We start from the raw sequence: 23,134 nt of genomic DNA, 5'->3' as shown, positions 1-23,134 counted from the left end.
AAAGGGGGGGGGCGCCGCCCCCCTTCCCTTGTCCTATTCGGACTAGGAAGGGGAGGGGCGCGTGGCCCCCTCCTGCCTCCTTCCCTCTTCTCCCTCGAGGCCCATGTAGGCCCAATAACCCCCCGGGGGGGTTCCGGTAACCTCCCGGTACTCCGGTAAAATGCTGACTTCACCCGGAACGATTCCGATGTCCAAATATAGGCTTCCAATATATCGATCTTTATGTCTCGACCATTTCGAGACTCCTCATTACGTCCGTGATCACATCCGGGACTCCGAACAAACTTTGGTACATCAAAACTTATAAACTCATAATAAAACTGTCATCGTAACGTTAAGCGTGCGGACCCTACGGGTTCGAGAACTATGTAGACATGACCTAGAACTATTCTCGGTCAATAACCAATAGCGGAACCTAGATGCCCATATTGGTTCCTACATATTCTACGAAGATCTTTATCGGTCAAACCGCATAACAACATACATTGTTCCCTTTGTCATCGGTATGTTACTTGCCCGAGATTTGATCGTCAGTATCCAATACCTAGTTCAATCTCGTTACCGGCAAGTCTCTTTACTCGTTCCGTAATGCATCATCCCGTAACCAACTCATTTGGTCACATTGCTTGCAAGGCTTATAATGATGTGCATTACCGAGAGGGCCCAGAGATACCTCTCCGACAATCGGAGTGACAAAACCTAATCTCGAAATACGCCAACTCAACATGTACCGTCGGAGACACCTGTAGTACTCCTTTATAATCACCCAGTTACGTTGTGACGTTTGGTAGTACCCAAAGTGTTCCTCCGGTAAATGGGAGTTGCATAATTCTCATAGTTACAGGAACATGTATAAGTCATGAAGAAAGCAATAGCAATATACTAAACAATCAAGTGCTAGGCTAACGGAATGGGTCATGTCAATCACATCATTCTCCTAATGATGTGATCCCATTAATCAAATGACAACACATGTCTATGGTTAGGAAACATAACCATCTTTGATTAATGAGCTAGTCAAGTAGAGGCATACTAGTGACTATATGTTTGTCTATGTATTCACACATGTATCATGTTTCTGGTTAATACAATTCTAGCATGAATAATAAACATTTATCATGAAATAAGGAAATAAATAATAACTTTATTATTGCCTCTAGGGCATATTTCCTTCAGTCTCCCACTTGCACTAGAGTCAATAATCTAGTTCACATCGCTATGTGATTTAACACCAATATTCACATCTGCATGTGATTAATACCCATAGTTCACATCATCATGTGATCAACACCCAAAGGGTTTACTAGGGTCAATGATCTAGTTCACATCGCTATGTGATTGACACCCAAAAGAGTACTAAGGTATGATCATGTTTTGCTCATGAGAGAAGCTTAGTCAACGGGCCTGTCATAATCAGAGCCGTATGTATTTCGCAAATATTCTATGTCCACAATGCTCTGCATGGAGCTACTCTAGCTAATTGCTCCCACTTTCAATATGTATCCAGATTGAGACTTAGAGTCATCTGGATTGGTGTAAAAGCTTGCATCGTTGTAACTTTAACAACAGGCTCTTTTATCACCTCCATAATCGAGAAACATCTCCTTAGTCCTCACTAAGGATATTCTTGACCCATGTCCAGTGATCTACTTATTAGATCAAAATTGTATTCCTTTGCCAAACACAGAGCAAGGTATACAATAGGTCTGGTTCACAGCATAGCATACTTTATAGAACCTATGACTGAGGCATAGGGAATGACTTTTCATTCTCTTTCTATTTTCTGCAATGGTCGGGTTTTGAGTCTTACTCAACTTCACACCTTGTAACATAGGCAAGAACTCCTTCTTTGACTGTTCCATTGTGAACTATTTCAAAAATTTATCAAGGTATGTACTCATTGAAAAATCTTATCAAGCGTCTTGATCTATCTATATAGATCTTGATGCTCAATGTGTAAGCAGCTTCATCGAGGTCTTGCTTTGAAAAACTCTTATTCAATTATCCTTTCATGCTATCCAGAATTTCCATATCATTTCCAATTAACAATATGTCATCCACATATAATATTAGAAATGCTACAGAGCTCCCACTCACTTTCTTGTAAATACAGGCTTCTTCAAAAGTCTGTATAAAACCATATGCTTTGATCAACTCACCAAAGCATATATTCCAACTCCGAGATGCTTGCACCAGTCCATAGATGGATTGCTGGAGCTTGCACAATTTGTTAGCTTCTTTAGGATCAACAAAACCTTCTGGTTGCATCATATACAACTCTTCTTTAAGAAAACCATTAAGGAATGCAGTTTTGTTTATCCATTTGCCAGATTTCATAAAATGCGGCAATTGCTAACATGATTCAGACTGACTTAAGCATAGATATGAGTGAAAAACTCTCATCGTAGTCAACACCTTGAACTTGTCGAAAACCTTTTGCGACAATTCTAGCTTTGTAGATAGTAACACTATCAGTGTCCGTCTTCCTCTTGAAGATCCATTTAATCTCAATGTCTCACCGATCATTGGGCAAGTCAATCAAAGTCCATACTTTGTTTTCATACATGGATCTTATCTCAGATCTCATGGCCTCAAGCCATTTTGCGGAATCTGGGCACACCATCGCTTCTTCATAGTTTGTAGGTTCGTCATGGTCTAGTAACATAACTTCCAGAACAGGATTACCGTACCACTCTGGTGCGGATCTTACTCTGTAAGACCTACGAGATTCTGTAGTAACTTAATCTGAAGTTTCATGATCATCATCATTAACTTCCTCACTAATTGGTGTAGTAGTCACAGGAACAGATTTCTGTGATGAACTACTTTCAAATGAGGGAGCAGGTACAGTTACCTCATCAAGTTCTACTTTCCTCCCACTCACTTCTTTCGAGAGAAACTCCTTCTCTAGAAAGGATCCATTCTTAGCAACGAATGTTTTGCCTTTGGATTTGTGATAGAAGGAGTACCCAATAGTTACCTTTGGGTATTCTATGAAGACGCACTTCTCCGATTTGGGTTCGAGCTTATCAGGTTGAAAGCCTTTTTCATATAAGCATCTCAACTCCAAACTTTAAGAAACGACAGCTTAGGTTTACTGCTAAACCATAGTTTATACGATGTCGTCTCAACGGATTTAGATGGTGCCCTTTCAACGTGAATGCAGCTGTCTCTAATGCATAAACCCAAAACGATAATGGTAAATAAATAAGAGACATCATAGATCGCACCATATCTAGTAAAGTACGATTACGATGTTCGGACACACCATAATGTTGTGGTGTTCCAGGTGGCGTGAGCTGTGAAACTATTCCACATTGTTTTAATTGAAGACCAAACTCGTAACTCAAATATTCGTCTCCGCGATCAGATCACAGAAACTTTATTTTCTTGTTACAATGATTTTTCCACTTCACTCTGAAATTCTTTGAACCTTTCAATTATTTCAGAATTATGTTTCATCAAGTAGATATACCCATATCTGCTCAAATCATCTTGTGAAGGTCAGAAAATAACGATACTTGCCACGAGCATCAACACTCATTGGATCGCATACATTGGTATGTATTATTTCCAATAAGTCAGTAGCTTGTTCCATTGTTCCGGAGAACGGATTTTTAGTCATCTTGCCAAAAAGGCACGGTTTGCAAGCATCAAATGATTCATAACCAAGTGATTCCGAAAATCCATCTTTATGGAGTTTCTTCATGCGCTTTACACCGATATGACCCAAACGGCAGTGCCACAAATAATTTGCACTATCATTATTAACTTTGCATCTTTTGGCATCAATATTATGAATATGTGTATCACTACGATCGAGATCCAACAAACTATTTTCATTGGGTGTATAACCATCGAAGGTCTTATTCATGTAAACAGAATAACAATTATTCATTAACTTCAAATGAATAACTGTATCGCAATAAACATGATCAAATGATATTCATGCTCAACGCAAACGCTAAATAACATTTATTTAGGTTTAACACTAATCTCGAAAATATAGGGAGTGTGCGATGATGATCATACCAATCTTGGAACCACTTCCAACACACATCGTCACTTCACCCTTAACTAGTCTCTGTTTATTCTGTAACTCCTATTTTGAGTTACTAATCTTAGCAACTGAACAAGTATCAAATACTCAGGGGCTACTATAAACACTAGTAAGGCACACATAAATAACCTGTATATCAAATATACCCTTGTTCACTTTGCCATCCTTCTTATCCACCAAATATTCAGGGCATTTCTGCTTCCAGTGACCATTTCCTTTGCAGTGTTAACACTCAGTTTCAGGCTTTGGTCCAGCTTTGGTCTTCTTCACGGGAGTGACAACTTGTTTGCCATTCTACTTGAAGTTTCCCTTTCTTTTCCTTTGCCCTTTTCTTGAAACTAGTGACCTTGTCAACCATCAACACTTGATGATCTTTCTTGATTTCTACCTTCGTCGATTTCAACATCACGAAGAGCTTGGGAATTGTTTTCGTCATCCCTTGCATTATAGTTCATCGCGAAGTTCTACTAACTTGGTGGTGGTGACTAGAGAATTCTGTCAATCACTATCTTATCTGGAAGATTAACTCCCACTTGATTCAAGCGATTGTAGTACCTAGACAATCTGAGCACATGCTCACTAGTTGAGCGATTCTCCTCCATCTTTTAGCTATAGAACTTGTTGGAGACTTCATATCTCTGAACTCGGGTATTTGCTTGAAACATTAACTTCAAATCCTAGAACATCTCATATGGTCCATGGCGTTCAAAACCTTTTTGAAGTCCCGATTCGAAGCCATAAAGCATGGTGCACAAAACTATCAAGTAGTCATCATATTGAGCTAGCCAAACGTTCATAACGTCTACATCTGCTCCTGCAATAGGTATGTCACCTAGCGGTGCATTAAGGACATAATTCTTCTGTGCAGCAATGAGGATAAACCTCAGATCACGGATCCAATCCGCATCATTGCTACTAACATCTTTCAACACAATTTTCTCTAGGAACATATCAAAATAAACATATGAAAGCAACAACGCAAGCTATTGATGTACAACATAATTTGCAAAATACTACCAGGACTAAGTTCATGATAAATTTAAGTTCAATTAATCATACTACATAAGAACTCCCACTTAAATAGACATCCCTCTAATCCTCTAAGTGATTACGTGATCCATATCAACTACACCATGTCCGATCATCACGTGAGATGGAGTAGTTTCAATGGTGAACATCACTATGTTGATCATATCTACTATATGATTCACGTTCGACCTTTCGGTCTCCGTGTTCCGAGGCCATATCTATATATGCTAGGCTCGTCAAGTTTAACCTGAGTATTCCGCGTGTGCAACTGTTTTGCACCCGTTGTATTTGAACGTAGAGCCTATCACACCCGATCATCATGTGGTGTCTCAGCACAAAGAACTTTCGCAACGGTGCATACTCAGGGAGAACACTTCTTGATAATTAGTGAGAGATCATCTTATAATGCTACCGTCAAACAAAAGAGAATAAGATGTTTAATAGATAAACATCATATGCAATCAAAATATGTGACATGATATGGCCATGATCATCTTGCGCCTTTGATCTCCATCTCCAAAGTACTGTCATGATCTCTATCGTTACCGGCATGACACCATGATCTTCATCATCTTGATCTATATCAATGTGTCGTCACATGGTCATCTCGCCAACTATTGCTCTTGCAACTATTGCTATGGCATAGCGATAAAGTAAAGCAATTATTTGGCACTTGCATCTTATGCAACAAAGAGACAACCATAGGGCTTCTGCCAGTTGCCGATAAATTCAACAAAACATGATCATCTCATACAACAACTTATATCTCATCACGTCTTGACCATATCACATCATAACATGCCCTACAAAAACAAGTTAGATGTCCTCTACTTTGTTGTTGCAAATTTTACGTGGCTGCTACGGGCTGAGCAAGAACCGTTCTTACCTACGCATCAAAACCACAACGATAGTTCGTCAAGTTGGTGCTGTTTTAACCTTCACAAGGATCGGGCGTAGCCACACTCGATTCAGCTAAAGTGAGAGAGACAGACACCCGCCAGCCACATTTAAGCACAAGTGCTCGTAACGGTGAAACCAGTCTCGCGTAAGCGTACGCGTAATGTCGGTCCGGGCCGCTTCATCTCACAATACCGCCGAACGAAAGTATGACATGCTGGTAAGCAGTATGACTTGTATCGCCCACAACTCACTTGTGTTCTACTCGTGCATATAACATCAACGCATAAAACCTAGGCTCGGATGCCACTGTTGGGGAACGTAGTAATTTCAAAAAAATTCCTACGTACACGCAAGATCATGGTGATGGCATAGCAACGAGAGGAGAGAGTGTTGTCCACGTACCCTCGTAGACCGTAAGCGGAAGCGTTAGCACAACGCGGTTGATGTAGTCGTACGTCTTCACGATCCGACCGATCCAAGCACCGAACGTACGGCACCTCCTGTTGGGGAACGTTGCAGAAAACAAAAATTTTCCTACTCGTTTCACCAAGATCATCTAGGAGTTCATCTAGCAACGAGTGATTAGATGCATCTACATACCTTTGTAGATCGCGAGCGGAAGCGTTCAAAAGAACGGTGATGATGTAGTCGTACTTGACGTGATCCAAATCACCGATGACCAGCGCCGAACGGACGGCACCTCCGCGTTCAACACACGTACGGGACGGGAGACGTCTCCTCCTTCTTGATCCAGCAAGGGGGAAGGAGAGGTTGATGAAGATCCAGCAGCACGACGGCGTGGTGGTGGATGCAGGGCGTCACAGCAGCAGGGCTTCGCCGAGACTACGAGGGAGAGACGTAACGGGGGGAGATGGAGGCGCCAGGGGCTGGTCTTTGAAGTCCCTCCTCTCCCCCACTATATATAGGGGTGCCAAGGGGGGTGGCTGGCCCTAGTAGATGAGATCTACTAGGGGGGGCGGCGGCCTAGGGGAGGTTTCCCTCCCCCCCAAGGCACCTCGGGGTGCCTTCCACCACGAGGACTCCTCCTAGGGGGAAACCCTAGGCGCATGGGCCTATAGGGGCTGGTGCTCTTGGCCCATCTAGGCCAAGGCGCACCCCCTACAGCCCATGTGGCCCCCCGGGACAGGTGGCCCCACCCGGTGGACCCCCGGGACCCTTCCGGTGGTCCCGGTACAATACCGATAACCCCGAAACTTGTCCCGATGCCCGAAATAGCACTTCCTATATATAATTCTTTACCTCCGGACCATTCCGGAACTCCTCGTGACGTCTGGGATCTCATCCGGGACTCCGAACAACATTCGGGTTTCTGCATATACATATCTTCATAACCCTAGCGTCACCGAACCTTAAGTGTGTAGACCCTACGGGTTCGGGAGACAAGCAGACATGACCGAGACGACTCTCCGGTCAATAACCAACAGCGGGATCTGGATAACCATGTTGGCTCCCACATGCTCCACGATGATCTCATCGGATGAACCACGATGTCGAGGATTTAATCAATCCCGTACGCTATTCCCTTTGTCTATCGATATGTTACTTGCCCGAGATTCGATCGTCGGTATCCCAATACCTCGTTCAATCTCGTTACCAGCAAGTCACTTTACTCATACCGTAATGCATGATCCCGTGACCAGACACTTGGTCACTCTGAGCTCATTATGATGATGCATTACCGAGTGGGCCTAGTGATACCTCTCCGTCATACGGAGTGACAAATCCCAGTCTTGATCCATGTCACCCAACAGACACTTTCAGAGATACCCGTAGTCTGCCTTTATAGTCACCCAGTTACGTTGTGACGTTTGGCATACCCAAAGCACTCCTACGGTATCCGGGAGTTACACGATCTCATGGTCTAAGGAAAAGATACTTGACATTGGAAAACTCTAGCAAACGAACTATACGATCTTGTGCTATATTTAGGATTGGGTCTTGTCCATCACATCATTCTCCCAATGATGTGATCTCGTTATCAATGACATCCAGTGTCCATAGTCAGGAAACCATGACTATCTGTTGATCAACGAGCTAGTCAACTAGAGGCTCACTAGGGACATGTTGATGTCTGTTATTCACACATGTATTACGATTTCCGGATAACACAATTATAGCATGAATAAAGACAATTATCATGAACAAGGAAATATAATAATAATGCTTTTATTATTGCCTCTAGGGCATATTTCCAACAGTCTCCCACTTGCACTAGAGTCAATAATCTAGTTACATTGTGATGAATCGAACACCCATGGAATTCTGGTGTTGATCATGTTTTGCTCTAGGGAGAGGTTTAGTCAACGGATCTGCTACATTCAGGTCCGTATGTACTTTACAAATCTCTATGTCTCCATCTTGAACATTTTCACGAATGGAGTTGAAGCGACGCTTGATGTGCCTTGTCTTCTTGTGAAACCTGGGCTCCTTGGCAAGTGCAATAGCTCCAGTGTTGTCACAGAAGAGCTTAATCGGCCCCGACGCATTGGGTATGACTCCTAGGTCGGTGATGAACTCCTTCACCCATATTGCTTCATGTGCTGCCTCCGAGGCTGCCATGTACTCCGCTTCACATGTAGATCCCGCCACGACGCTTTGCTTGCAACTGCACCAGCTTACTGCCCCACCATTCAAAATATACACGTATCCGGTTTGTGACTTAGAGTCATCCAGATCTGTGTCGAAGCTAGCGTCGACGTAACCCTTTACGACGAGCTCTTCATCACCTCCATAAACGAGAAACATTTCCTTAGTCCTTTTCAGGTACTTCAGGATATTCTTGACCGCTGTCCAGTGTTCCTTGTCGGGATTACTTTGGTACCTTCCTACCAAACTGACGGCAAGGTTAACATCAGGTCTGGTACACAGCATGGCATACATAATAGAACCTATGGCTGAGGCATAGGGGATGACGCTCATCTCTTCTATATCTTCTGCCGTGGTCGGACATTGAGCTGAGCTCAATTTCACACCTTGTAACACAGGCAAGAACCCCTTCTTGGATTGATCCATATTGAACTTCTTCAATATCTTATCAAGGTATGTGCTTTGTGAAAGACCTATGAGGCGTCTCGATCTATCTCTATAGATTTTGATGCCTAATATATAAGCAGCTTCTCCAAGGTCCTTCATTGAAAAACTTTTATTCAAGTAGGCCTTGATGCTATCCAAGAGTTCTATATCATTTCCCATCAAAAGTATGTCATCTACATATAATATGAGAAATGCTACAGAGCTCCCACTCACTTTCTTGTAAACGCAGGCTTCTCCATAAGTCTGTGTAAAACCAAACGCTTTGATCATCTCATCAAAGCGAATGTTCCAACTCCGAGATGCTTGCACCAGCCCATAAATCGAGCGTTGGAGCTTGCACACTTTGTCAGCATTCTTAGGATCGACAAAACCTTCCGGCTGCATCATATACAATTCTTCCTTAAGGAAACCATTAAGGAATGCCGTTTTGACGTCCATTTGCCATATTTCGTAATCATAGAATGCGGCAATTGCTAACATGATTCGGACGGACTTCAGCTTCGCTACCGGTGAGAAAGTCTCATCGTAGTCAACCCCTTGAACTTGTCGATAACCCTTAGCGACAAGACGAGCTTTATAGATGGTCACATTACCATCCGCGTCTGTCTTCCTCTTAAAGATCCATTCATTTTCTATGGCTCGCCGCTCAACGGGCAAGTCAGTCAAAGTCCATACTTTGTTTTCATACATGGATCCTATCTCGGATTTCATGGCTTCCAGCCATTTGTCGGAATCCGGGCCCGCCATCGCTTCTTCATAGTTCGAAGGTTCATCGTTGTCTAACAGCATGATTTCCAAGACAGGGTTGCCGTACCACTCTGGTGCGGAACGTGTCCTTGTGGACCTTCGAATTTCAGTAGGGGCTTGATCAGAAGTATCTTGATCATTTTCATTAACTTCCTCTCTAGTCGGTGCAGGCACCTCAGGAACATTTTCTTGAGTTGCGCCATTTTCCGGTTCAAGAGGTAATACTTCATCAAGCTCTACTTTCCTCCCACTTACTTCTTTCGAGAGAAACTCTTTCTCCAGAAAGGACCCATTCTTGGCAACAAAGATCTTGCCTTCGGATCTGAGGTAGAAGGTGTACCCAATAGTTTCTTTTGGGTATCCTATGAAGACGCATTTTTCCGACTTGGGTTCGAGCTTTTCAGGTTGAAGTTTCTTGACATAAGCATCGCATCCCCAAACTTTTAGAAACGACAGCTTAGGTTTCTTTCCAAACCATAATTCATACGGTGTCGTCTCAACGGATTTCGACGGAGCCCTATTTAAAGTGAATGCGGCAGTCTCTAAAGCATAGCCCCAAAAAGAAAGCGGTAATCGATAAGAGACATCATAGATCACACCATATCTAGCAGAGTGCGATTACGACGTTCGGACACACCATTACGCTGAGGTGTTCCAGGCGGTGTGAGTTGTGAAACTATTCCACATTTTTTTAAGTGTGCCCCAAACTCGTGACTCAAGTATTCTCCTCCACGATCTGATCGTAGAAACTTGATTTTCCTGTCACGTTGATTTTCAACCTCACTCTGAAATTCCTTGAACTTTTCAAAGGTTTCAGACTTGTGTTTCATTAAGTAGATATACCCATACCTACTTAAATCATCAGTGAGAGTGAGAACAAAACGATAGCCACCGCGAGCCTCAACACTCATCGGACCACACACATCAGTATGTATGATTTCCAATAAGTCGGTTGCTCGCTCCATTGTTCCTGAGAACGGAGTCTTGGTCATTTTACCTATAAGGCATGGTTCGCACGTGTCAAATGATTCATAATCAAGAGACTCTAAAAGTCCATCAGCATGGAGCTTCTTCATGCGTTTGACACCTATGTGACCAAGGCGGCAGTGCCACAAGTATGTGGGACAATCATTATCAACCTTACTTCTTTTGGTACTCACATTATGAACATGTGTAGCATCACATTCGAGATTCATAAAGAATAAACCATTCACCATAGGAGCATGACCATAAAACATATCTCTCATAAAAATGGAACAACCATTATTCTCAGATTTAAAAGAGTAGCCATCTCGAATTAAACGAGATCCTGATACAATGTTCATGCTCAAAGCTGGCACTAAATAACAATTATTAAGGTTTAAAACTAATCCCGAAGGGAGATGCAGAGGTAGCGTGCCGACGGAGATCACATTGACCTTGGAACCATTCCCGACGCGCATCGTCACCTCGTCCTTTGCCAGTTTCTGCTTATTCTGCAGCCCCTGCTTTGAGTTACAAATGTGAGCAACTGCACCGGTATCAAATACCCAGGAGCCACTATGGGCACTAGTAAGGTACACATCAATTACATGTATATCACATATACCTTTCGTTTTGCCGGCCTTCTTATCCGCTAAGTATTTAGGGCAGTTCCGCTTCCAGTGACCGCTTCCCTTGCAATAAAAGCACTCAGTCTCGGGCTTGGGTCCATTCTTTGGCTTCTTCCTGGCAGCTTGCTTGCCGGGCGCGGCAACCTCCTTGCCGTCCTTCTTGAAGTTCTTTTTACCCTTGCCTTTCTTGAACTTAGTGGTTTTATTGACCATCAACACTTGATGTTCCTTCCTGACTTCTACCTCTGCTGATTTCAGCATAGCAAATACTTCAGGAATGGTCTTTTCCATCCCCTGCATATTGAAGTTCATCACAAAGCTCTTGTAGCTTGGTGGAAGCGACTGGAGGATTCTGTCAATGACCGCATCATCCGGGAGATTAACTCCCAGCTGAGTCAAGCGGTTATGCAACCCAGACATAGTGAGTATGTGCTCACTGACAGAACTGTTTTCCTCCATCTTACAACTGAAGAATTTGTCGGAGACATCATATCTCTCGACCCGGGCATGAGCTTGGAAAACCATTTTCAGCTCTTCGAACATCTCATATGCTCCATGTCTCTCAAAACGCTTTTGGAGCCCCGGCTCTAGGCTGTAAAGCATGCCGCACTGAACGAGGGAGTAGTCATCGAAACGTGCCTGCCAAGCGTTCATAACATCTTGTTCTGCAGGGAGAACGGGTGCGTCACCAAGCGGTGCTTGTAGGACATAATCTTTCTTGGCAGCTATGAGGATGATCCTCAGGTTCCGGACCCAGTCCGTATAGTTGCTGCCATCGTCTTTCAGCTTAGTTTTCTCTAGGAACGCGTTGAAGTTGAGGACTACGTTGGCCATTTGATCTACAAGACATATTGCAAAGATTTTAGACTAAGTTCATGATAATTAAGTTCAACTAATCAAATTATTAGTGACTCCCACTTAGATTAGACATCCCTCTAGTCATCTAAGTATTACATGATCCGAGTTAAACTAGACCGTGTCCGATCATCACGTGAGACGGACTAGTCAACATCGGTGAACATCTTCATGTTGATCGTATCTTCTATACGACTCATGCTCGACCTTTTGGTCTTCTGTGTCCGAGGCCATGTCTGTACATGCTAGGCTCGTCAAGTCAACCTAAGTGTTTGCATGTGTAAATCTGTCTTACACCCGTTGTATGTGAACGTCTGAATAAAACACCCGATCATCACGTGGTGTTTTGAAACAGCGAACTGTCGCAACGGTGCACAGTTAGGGGGAACACTTCTTGAATTTATTGTGAGGGATCATCTTATTTACTACCGTCGTTCTAAGTAAACAAGATGCAAAACATGATAAACATCACATGCAATCAAATAATAAACGTGACATGATATGGCCAATATCACATAGCTCCTTTGATCTCCATCTTGGGGCTCCATGATCATCTTGTCACCGGCTTGACACCATGATCTCCTTCATCGTGTCTCCATGAAGTTGCTCGCCAACTATTACTTCTACTACTATGGCTAACGCGTTTAGCAATAAAGTAAAGTAATTTACATGGCGTTTCTTGATGACACGCAGGTCATATAAAAGAATAAAGACAACTCCTATGGCTCCTGCCGGTTGTCATACTCATCGACATGCAAGTCGTGATTCCTATTACAATAGCATGAACATCTCATACATCACATATAGATCATTCATCATTCATCACAACTTTGGCCATATCATATCACAAACCACTTGCTGCAAAAACAAGTTAGACGTCCTCTAATTGTTGTTGCAAGTTTTACGTGGCTGAATTAGGGTTCTAGCAAGAACGTCTTCTTACCTACGTTAAAGCCACAACGTGATTTGTCAACTTCTATTTACCCTTCATAAGGACCCTGTTCATCGATTCCGCTCCAACTAAAGTAGGAGAGACAGACACCCGCCAGCCACCTTATGCAACTAGTGCATGTTAGTCGGTGGAACCGGTCTCACGTAAGCGTACGTGTAAGGTTGGTCTGGGCCGCTTCATCCCACAATACCGCTGAAGCAAGAAAGGACTAGTAACGGCAAGAAAGTTGACAAATCTACGCCCACAACAAATTGTGTTCTACTCGCGCAAGAAGAACTACGCATAGACCTAGCTCATGATGCCACTGTTGGGGAACGTTGCAGAAAACAAAAAATTTCCTACTCGTTTCACCAAGATCATCTAGGAGTTCATCTAGCAACGAGTGATTAGATGCATCTACATACCTTTGTAGATCGCGAGCGGAAGCGTTCAAAAGAACGGTGATGATGTAGTCGTACTCGACGTGATCCAAATCACCGATGACCAGCGCCGAACGGACGGCACCTCCGCGTTCAACACACGTACGGGACGGGAGACGTCTCCTCCTTCTTGATCCAGCAAGGGGTAAGGAGAGGTTGATGAAGATCCAGCAGCACGACGGCGTGGTGGTGGATGCAGGGCGTCACAGCAGCAGGGCTTCGCCGAGACTACGAGGGAGAGACGTAACGGGGGCGAGATGGAGGCGCCAGGGGCTGGTCTTTGAAGTCCCTCCTCTCCCCCACTATATATAGGGGTGCCAAGGGGGGTGGCCGGCCCTAGTAGATGAGATCTACTAGGGGGGGCGGCGGCCTAGGGGAGGTTTCCCTCCCCCCCAAGGCACCTCGGGGTGCCTTCCACCACTAGGACTCCTCCTAGGGGGAAACCCTAGGCGCATGGGCCTATAGGGGCTGGTGCTCTTGGCCCATCTAGGCCAAGGCGCACCCCCTACAGCCCATGTGGCCCCCCGGGACAGGTGGCCCCACCCGGTGGACCCCCGGGACCCTTCCGGTGGTCCCGGTACAATACCGATAACCCCGAAACTTGTCCCGATGCCCGAAATAGCACTTCCTATATATAATTCTTTACCTCCGGACCATTCCAGAACTCCTCGTGACGTCCGAGATCTCATCCGGGACTCCGAACAACATTCGGGTTTCTGCATATACATATCTTCATAACCCTAGCGTCACCGAACCTTAAGTGTGTAGACCCTACAGGTTCGGGAGACAAGCAGACATGACCGAGACGACTCTCCGGTCAATAACCAACAGCGGGATCTGGATACCCATGTTGGCTCCCACATGCTCCACGATGATCTCATCGGATGAACCACGATGTCGAGGATTTAATCAATCCCGTACGCTATTCCCTTTGTCTATCGATATGTTACTTGCCCGAGATTCGATCGTCGGTATCCCAATACCTCGTTCAATCTCGTTACCGGCAAGTCACTTTACTCATACCGTAATGCATGATCCCGTGACCAGACACTTGGTCACTCTGAGCTCATTATGATGATGCATTACCGAGTGGGCCCAGTGATACCTCTCCGTCATACGGAGTGACAAATCCCAGTCTTGATCCATGTCACCCAACAGACACTTTCGGAGATACCCGTAGTCTACCTTTATAGTCACCCAGTTACGTTGTGACGTTTGGCATACCCAAAGCACTCCTACGGTATCCGGGAGTTACACGATCTCATGGTCTAAGGAAAAGATACTTGACATTGGAAAACTCTAGCAAACGAACTATACGATCTTGTGCTATGTTTAGGATTGGGTCTTGTCCATCACATCATTCTCCCAATGATGTGATCTCGTTATCAATGACATCCAGTGTCCATATTCAGGAAACCATGACTATCTGTTGATCAACGAGCTAGTCAACTAGAGGCTCACTAGGGACATGTTGGTGTCTGTTATTCACACATGTATTACGATTTCCGGATAACACAATTATAGCATGAATAAAGAAAATTATCATGAACAAGGAAATATAATAATAATGCTTTTATTATTGCCTCTAGGGCATATTTCCAACAGTCTCCCACTTGCACTAGAGTCAATAATCTAGTTACATTGTGATGAATCGAACACCCATGGAATTCTGGTGTTGATCATGTTTTGCTCTAGGGAGAGGTTTAGTCAACGGATCTGCTACATTCAGGTCCGTATGTACTTTACAAATCTCTATGTCTCCATCTTGAACATTTTCACGAATGGAGTTGAAGCGACGCTTGATGTGCCTTGTCTTCTTGTGAAACCTGGGCTCCTTGGCAAGTGCAATAGCTCCAGTGTTGTCACAGAAGAGCTTGATCGGCCCCGACGCATTGGGTATGACTCCTAGGTCGGTGATAAACTCCTTCACCCATATTGCTTCATGTGCTGCCTCCGAGGCTGCCATGTACTCCGCTTCACATGTAGATCCCGCCACGACGCTTTGCTTGCAACTGCACCAGCTTACTGCCCCACCATTCAAAATATACACATATCCGGTTTGTGACTTAGAGTCATCCAGATCTGTGTCGAAGCTAGCGCCGACGTAACCCTTTACGACGAGCTCTTCGTCACCTCCATAAACGAGAAACATTTCCTTAGTCCTTTTCAGGTACTTCAGGATATTCTTGACCGCTGTCCAGTGTTCCTTGCCGGGATTACTTTGGTACCTTCCTACCAAACTTACGGCAAGGTTTACATCAGGTCTGGTACACAGCATGGCATACATAATAGAACCTATGGCTGAGGCATAGGGGATGACGCTCATCTCTTCTATATCTTCTGCCGTGGTCGGACATTGAGCTGAGCTCAATTTCACACCTTGTAACACAGGCAAGAACCCCTTCTTGGATTGATCCATATTGAACTTCTTCAATATCTTATCAAGGTATGTGCTTTGTGAAAGACCTATGAGGCGTCTCGATCTATCTCTATAGATTTTGATGCCTAATATATAAGCAGCTTCTCCAAGGTCCTTCATTGAAAAACTTTTATTCAAGTAGGTCTTGATGCTGTCCAAGAGTTCTATATCATTTCCCATCAAAAGTATGTCATCTACATATAATATGAGAAATGCTACAGAGCTCCCACTCACTTTCTTGTAAACGCAGGCTTCTCCATAAGTCTGTGTAAACCCAAACGCTTTGATCATCTCATCAAAGCGAATGTTCCAACTCCGAGATGCTTGCACCAGCCCATAAATCGAGCGTTGGAGCTTGCACACTTTGTCAGCATTCTTAGGATCGACAAAACCTTCCGGCTGCATCATATACAATTCTTCCTTAAGGAAACCATTAAGGAATGCCGTTTTGACGTCCATTTGCCATATTTCGTAATCATAGAATGCGGCAATTGCTAACATGATTCGGACGGACTTCAGCTTCGCTACCGGTGAGAAAGTCTCATCGTAGTTAACCCCTTGAACTTGTCGGTAACCCTTAGCGACAAGCCGAGCTTTATAGATGGTCACATTACCATCCGCGTCTGTCTTCTTCTTAAAGATCCATTTATTTTCTATGGCTCGCCGCTCAACGGGCAAGTCAGTCAAAGTCCATACTTTGTTTTCATACATGGATCCTATCTCGGATTTCATGGCTTCTAGCCATTTGTCGGAATCCGGGCCCGCCATCGCTTCTTCATAGTTCGAAGGTTCACCGTTGTCTAACAGCATGATTTCCAAGACAGGGTTGCCGTACCACTCTGGTGCGGAACGTGTCCTTGTGGACCTTCGAATTTCAGTAGGAGCTTGATCAGAAGTATCTTGATCATTATCATTAACTTCCTATCTAGTCGGTGCTGGCACCTCAGGAACATTTTCTTGAGTTGCGCCATTTTCCGGTTCAAGAGGCAATACTTCATCAAGCTCTACTTTCCTCCCACTTACTTCTTTCGAGAGAAACTCTTTCTCCAGAAAGGACCCATTCTTGGCAACAAAGATCTTGCCTTCGGATCTGAGGTAGAAGGTGTACCCAATAGTTTCTTTTGGGTACCCTATGAAGACGCATTTTTCCGATTTGGGTTCGAGCTTTTCAGGTTGAAGTTTCTTGACATAAGCATCGCATCCCCAAACTTTTAGAAACGGCAGCTTAGGTTTCTTCCCAAACCATAATTCATACGGTGTCGTCTCAACGGATTTCGACGGAGCCCTATTTAAAGTGAATGCGGCAGTCTCTAAAGCATAGCCCCAAAAAGAAAGCGGTAAATCGGTAAGAGACATCATAGATCGCACCATATCTAACAGAGTGCGATTACGACGTTCGGACACACCATTACGCTGAGGTGCTCCAGGCGGCGTGAGTTGTGAAACTATTCCAAATTTCTTAAGTGTGCCCCAAACTCGTGACTCAAGTATTCTCCTCCACGATCTGATCGCAGAAACTTGATTTTCCTGTCACGTTGATTTTCAACCTCACTCAGAAATTCCTTGAACTTTTCAAAGGTTTCAGACTTGTGTTTCTTTAAGTAGATATACCCATACCTACTTAAATCATCAGTGAGGGTGAGAACATAACGATAGCCACCGCGAGCCTCAACACTCATTGGACCGCACACATCGGTATGTATGATTTCCAATAAGTCGGTTGCTCGCTCCATTGTTCCTGAGAACGGAGTCTTGGTCATTTTACCCATAAGGCATGGTTCGCACGTGTCAAATGATTCATAATCAAGAGACTCTAAAAGTCCATCAGCATGGAGCTTCTTCATGCGTTTAACACCTATGTGACCAAGGCGGCAGTGCCACAAGTATGTGGGACTATCATTATCAACCTTACTTCTTTTGGTACTCACATTATGAACATGTGTAGCATCACGTTCGAGATTCATAAAGAATAAACCATTCACCATAGGAGCATGACCATAAAACATATCTCTCATAAAAATGGAACAACCATTATTCTCAGATTTAAAAGAGTAGCCATCTCGAATTAAACGAGATCCCGATACAATGTTCATGCTCAAAGCTGGCACTAAATAACAATTATTAAGGTTTAAAACTAATCCCGAAGGGAGATGCAGAGGTAGCATGCCGACGGCGATCACATTGACCTTGGAACCATTCCCGACGCGCATCGTCACCTCGTCCTTTGCCAGTTTCCGCTTATTCCGCACCCCCTGCTTTGAGTTACAAATTTGAGCAACTGCACCGGTATCAAATACCCAGGAGCTACTACGGGCACTAGTAAGGTACACATCAATTACATGTATATCACATATACCTTTTGTTTTGCCGGCCTTCTTATCCGCTAAGTACTTAGGGCAGTTCCGCTTCCAGTGACCGCTTCCCTTGCAATAAAAGCACTCAGTCTCGGGCTTGGGTCCATTCTTTGGCTTCTTCCCGGCAGCTTGCTTGCCGGGCGCGGCAACCTCCTTGCCGTCCTTCTTGAAGTTCTTTTTACCCTTGCCTTTCTTGAACTTAGTGGTTTTATTGACCATCAACACTTGATGTTCCTTCCTGACTTCTACCTCTGCTGATTTCAGCATAGCAAATACTTCAGGAATGGTCTTCTCCATCCCCTGCATATTGAAGTTCATCACAAAGCTCTTGTAGCTTGGTGGAAGCGACTGGAGGATTCTGTCAATGACCGCATCATCCGGGAGATTAACTCCCAGCTGAGTCAAGCGGTTATGCAACCCAGACATAGTGAGTATGTGCTCACTGACAGAACTGTTTTCCTCCATCTTACAGCTGAAGAATTTGTCGGAGACTTCATATCTCTCGACCCGGGCATGAGCTTGGAAAACCATTTTCAGCTCTTCGAACATCTCATATGCTCCATGTCTCTCAAAACGCTTTTGGAGCCCCGGCTCTAGGCTGTAAAGCATGCCGCACTGAACGAGGGAGTAGTCATCGAAACATGCCTGCCAAGCGTTCATAACGTCTTGTTCTGCAGGGAGAACGGGTGCGTCACCAAGCGGTGCTTGTAGGACATAATCTTTCTTGGCATCTATGAGGATGATCCTCAGGTTCCGGACCCAGTCCGTATAGTTGCTGCCATCGTCTTTTAGCTTAGTTTTCTCTAGGAACGCGTTGAAGTTGAGGACTACGTTGGCCATTTGATCTACAAGACATATTGCAAAGATTTTAGACTAAGTTCATGATAATTAAGTTCAACTAATCAAATTATTAGTGAACTCCCACTTAGATTAGACATCCCTCTAGTCATCTAAGTATTACATGATCCGAGTTAAACTAGACCGTGTCCGATCATCACGTGAGACGGACTAGTCAACATCGGTGAACATCTTCATGTTGATCGTATCTTCTATACGACTCATGCTCGACCTTTCGGTCTTCCGTGTTCCGAGGCCATGTCTGTACATGCTAGGCTCGTCAAGTCAACCTAAGTGTTTGCATGTGTAAATCTGTCTTACACCCGTTGTATGTGAACGTCTAAATAAAACACCCGATCATCACGTGGTGTTTTGAAACAGCGAACTGTCGCAACGGTGCACAGTTAGGGGGAACACTTCTTGAATTTATTGTGAGGGATCATCTTATTTACTATCGTCGTTCTAAGTAAACAAGATGCAAAACATGATAAACATCACATGCAATCAAATAATAAACGTGACATGATATGGCCAATATCACATAGCTCCTTGGATCTCCATCTTGGGGCTCCATGATCATCTTGTCACCGGCTTGACACCATGATCTCCATCATCATGATCTCCATCATCGTGTCTCCATGAAGTTGCTCGCCAACTATTACTTCTACTACTATGGCTAACGCGTTTAGCAATAAAGTAAAGTAATTTACATGGCGTTTCTTGATGACACGCAGGTCATATAAAAGAATAAAGACAACTCCTATGGCTCCTGCCGGTTGTCATACTCATCGACATGCAAGTCGTGATTCTATTACAATAGCATGAACATCTCATACATCACATATAGATCATTCATCATTCATCACAACTTTGGCCATATCATATCACAAACCACTTGCTGCAAAAACAAGTTAGACGTCCTCTAATTGTTGTTGCAAGTTTTACGTGGCTGAATTAGGGTTCTAGCAAGAACGTTTTCTTACCTACGTTAAAGCCACAACGTGATTTGTCAACTTCTATTTACCCTTCATAAGGACCCTGTTCATCGATTCCGCTCCAACTGAAGTGGGAGAGACAGACACCCGCCAGCCACCTTATGCAACTAGTGCATGTTAGTCGGTGGAACCGGTCTCACGTAAGCGTACGTGTAAGGTTGGTCCGGGCCGCTTCATCCCACAATACCGCTGAAGCAAGAAAGGACTAGTAACGGCAAGAAAGTTGACAAATCTACGCCCACAACAAATTGTGTTCTACTCGCGCAAGAAGAACTACGCATAGACCTAGCTCATGATGCCACTGAAGGGGAACGTTGCAGAAAACAAAAATTTTCCTACTCGTTTCACCAAGATCATCTAGGAGTTCATCTAGCAACGAGTGATTAGATGCATCTACATACCTTTGTAGATCGCGCACGGAAGCGTTCAAAAGAACGGTGATGATGTAGTCGTACTCGACGTGATCCAAATCACCGATGACCAGCGCCGAACGGACGGCACCTCCGCGTTCAACACACGTACGGGACGGGAGACGTCTCCTCCTTCTTGATCCAGCAAGGGGGAAGGAGAGGTTGATGAAGATCCAGCAGCACGACGGCGTGGTGGTGGATGCAGGGCGTCACAGCAGCAGGGCTTCGCCGAGACTACGAGGGAGAGACGTAACGGGGGGAGATGGAGGCGCCAGGGGCTGGTGTGAAATCCCTCCTCTCCCCCCCACTATATATAGGGGTGCCAGGGGGGGCGCCAGCCCTAGTAGATGGCATCTACTAGGGGGGCAGCGGCCAAGGGGAGGTTTCCCTCCCCCCCAAGGCACCTAGGGGTGCCTTCCGCCACATGGACTCTTCCATGGTGGAAACCCTAGGCGCATGGGCCTATAGGGGCTGGTGCCCTTGGCCCATCTAGGCCAAGGCGCACCCCCTACAGCCCATGTGGCCCCCCGGGACAGGTGGCCCCACCCGGTGGACCCCCGGGACCCTTCCGGTGGTCCCGGTACAATACCGATAACCCCGAAACTTGTCCCGATGCCCGAAATAGCACTTCCTATATATAATTCTTTACCTCCGGACCATTCCGGAACTCCTCGTGACGTCCGGGATCTCATCCGGGACTCCGAACAACATTCGGGTTTCTGCATATACATATCTTCATAACCCTAGCATCACCGAACCTTAAGTGTGTAGACCCTACGGGTTCGGGAGACAAGCAGACATGACCGAGACGACTCTCCGGTCAATAACCAACAGCGGGATCTGGATACCCATGTTGGCTCCCACATGCTCCACGATGATCTCATCGGATGAACCACGATGTCGAGGATTTAATCAATCCCGTACGCTATTCCCTTTGTCTATCGATATGTTACTTGCCCGAGATTCGATCGTCGGTATCCCAATACCTCGTTCAATCTCGTTACCGGCAAGTCACTTTACTCATACCGTAATGCATGATCCCGTGACCAGACACTTGGTCACTCTGAGCTCATTATGATGATGCATTACCGAGTGGGCCCAGTGATACCTCTCCGTCATACGGAGTGACAAATCCCAGTCTTGATCCATGTCACCCAACAGACACTTTCGGAGATACCCGTAGTCTGCCTTTATAGTCACCCAGTTACGTTGTGACGTTTGGCATACCCAAAGCACTCCTATGGTATCCGGGAGTTACACGATCTCATGGTCTAAGTAAAAGATACTTGACATTGGAAAACTCTAGCAAACGAACTATACGATCTTGTGCTATGTTTAGGATTGGGTCTTGTCCATCACATCATTCTCCCAATGATGTGATCTCGTTATCAATGACATCCAGTGTCCATAGTCAGGAAACCATGACTATCTGTTGATCAACGAGCTAGTCAACTAGAGGCTCACTAGGGACATGTTGATGTCTGTTATTCACACATGTATTACGATTTCCGGATAACACAATTATAGCATGAATAAAGACAATTATCATGAACAAGGAAATATAATAATAATGCTTTTATTATTGCCTCTAGGGCATATTTCCAACACCTCCGAGTTTAGCACACGTTCAGCTCGATGACGATCCCCGGGCTCCGATCCAGCAAAGCTTCGGGGATGAGTTCCGTCAGCACGACGGCGTGGTGACGATGATGATGCTCTACCGGCGCAGGGCTTTGCCTAAACTCCGCGACGATATGACCTGTCACACCCTAGCTAGTCATGCATTAGAGTGTTGCATCATGTTTACTCTTTCATCAGAAACTTGAAATGGGGATCTGTGAAACCCTCAGAATCATTTTGAAAATGATCCAAATAAAAATTTCTCCAAAAGGGTCCAAGAAAATGCTCATGTTGATCTCTGAAAATATTGGACAGAGATAAAAAAATCAAACCAATATTTTTAGTGGCTCATGGACATTTATTTTGGGCATTTGGAATTAATGCATAAATATTTGCTTTGGAAATATATTTCTATATATATAAATATATGTCCAAATATTATGCCAATTATAAAGGAGCTCTGGAATAATATATCTAGCCCCTGCAAAAATTGGCATAAGTTAAATAAATGATTTAATATATTATTTAAATCAAAACAAATGTCAGAAATTAGAAAACAGAAAAAAATAAAAGGGAGAAGCTTACCTGGGCTCCTCCCTGTGCAGCCCATCCAGCTGGCCGGCCCAGCCAGCAGGCGGCCCAGCCTGCCTCCCTCCTCTGTCGTCTTCGTCCCGACAGAGGGAGGGGAGTGTGGCCGGCGCGCGCGCGCGCCACCGCGCCACGCCACCTCTCTCCCTGCTTGCCTGCCCTCCCCTCCTCGCTCGATGCCCCGGACGACGCCACGCCTCCCCCCCTGCTCTCTCTCACTCTCCCCCGGCTCTCCCCTCCTCTCCCTCGCTCTCTCTCTCACACGGCCGAACACCACCGTCGCCGCCGTTCGCCATAGCAGCC

Source organism: Triticum dicoccoides, chromosome 1B (assembly GCF_002162155.2).
Source record: "Triticum dicoccoides isolate Atlit2015 ecotype Zavitan chromosome 1B, WEW_v2.0, whole genome shotgun sequence".
In the NCBI taxonomy this organism is placed as follows: Eukaryota; Viridiplantae; Streptophyta; class Magnoliopsida; order Poales; family Poaceae; genus Triticum; species Triticum dicoccoides.
The sequence above is the reverse complement of the archived record's forward strand: the minus strand, read 5'-3'. Positions refer to the sequence as shown.